The following is a 1,725-nucleotide window of genomic DNA, read 5'->3' as shown; positions in this document are numbered from 1 at the left end:
CCACCTTAGGTGTACGTGGCTAGCGCCTTAGCCGGTTGAGCTATAGGCGCCGAGCCGCTTCTCCATTCTTGTGATGCTTTACTAAGAAGAATGTGTTCCACCTCCACCCAGGTTAATACAAAAGATGTAAAGTCCCCATCTTTTTAAGGCTGACTAGTATTCCATAGTGTACATATACCATAGCTGGTTAATCCATTCCCGGGTTGTTTCCATATTTTGGCAATTATAAATTGAGCTGCAGTAAACAGTCTAGTGCAAATGTCCTTATGATAAAATGGAGAATCATTATTTTAGTCTTTAGTGAATCAATGTGTATGTTGTTGCTGATTAAAATACAGTTCAGTTTGAGCCCCAAGAGTGGCAATGTACTCCTCACACTTCCCGGATGTCTGACTCAATGCCAGAAGAGGTGGCACCTGAGTAGGAAATCTCTGCTGACTTCATTTAGTTCACCAGTGCTCACTCTATTGAGGAACTTAGTTGTCGTTCAAGAGAAGAAACTATGGAAAGGTATGTTTCCTATCACAGGTTCACATTAGTATTTTTAAAAATGGGAATTTAAAACATTTTTTTCTTGGTGCAACTTACACCAAGTAATTATGCAGATTTTTTTTCTGAGTATTGCATGAAATCTACAAAGGCAGGACAGGCAAGTCTTGGGCGTGAAAGTCATTTTATTAATTTATTTATGAATGACACTGGGTTTCACTGGGTCACCCAGGCTTCCCTCCAACTCCTGGGCTCAAGCCTCTTGACTAGCTGGGATTCATAGCAGTCAGCTACCTCATTTATTTGTAATTGTTGTAGTCACAGTCTCTATTCCATTTTATGACTACTGGAGTATTTCCAGGCCTTGTTTTAAACCTAAGAATTGATGTATTGGTTGGGACCATTGGACATTCAAGATGTTTTTTGAGTTCTTTTTTATTTTTATTTTTTTTCTTCTGAGACAGAGCCTCAAGCTGTCACCCTGGGTAGAGTGCTGTGGCATCTCAGCTCACAGCAACCTCCAACTTCTGGGCTTAAGTGATTCTCTTGTCTCAGCCTCCCAAGTAGTTGGGACTACAGGTGCCCACCACAACATCCGGCTATTTTTTGGTTGTAGTTGTCATTGTTGTTTGGCAGGCCGGGGCTGAATTCAAACCCGCCAGCTCTGGTGTATGTGGCTGTTACCTTAGCCACTTGAGCTACAGGCTCTGAGCCATGAATTCTTTTTTAAATCCCATTTTGTACATGTTAAGGCGTGAGCTGGTGCACGTGCGTTTGAGAAAAGATCTCTCCAAAGAGTAGAATAGAAGAAAAAGTTTATTTCATGTAATAATACTGAGCAAATGGCGAAATGTTGCTCTAGCAGTTCAATGAGGAAAGCAAAAGAAAGAACCTTACTCCTGGACTAAGTCTCTCTCCTTTATGTGAAGGCGCTTCCTGCAGCGAGCATCAACACTGCTGCCCCAAAGTCTTGTCTCTTAGCCATGCACCTGGCTTTGCGGTCCAATTTTTTTTTTCTTTTTTTTTTGCCACACTGTGGCTTTCTTTTTGCCATCGTAGATGAACACAATAATAGTCCCTGTTCACGCAGTCACGTGAATATTGTTACAGTGAACACACGGATGGCTTTCTCACTGTTGAGTTACTAATGCCTTCTTAAGGCATTATCCACGGAGAAACCCTTGCACCAGCTGCAGCTGTATGTTGGAAAATAAAGTTTTTTTTTTTTTTTTTTTT

Source organism: Otolemur garnettii, unplaced genomic scaffold (genome assembly GCF_000181295.1).
Source record: "Otolemur garnettii isolate 467f Iridium unplaced genomic scaffold, OtoGar3 scaffold00125, whole genome shotgun sequence".
Lineage (NCBI taxonomy): Eukaryota > Metazoa > Chordata > Mammalia > Primates > Galagidae > Otolemur > Otolemur garnettii.
The sequence above is the reverse complement of the archived record's forward strand: the minus strand, read 5'-3'. Positions refer to the sequence as shown.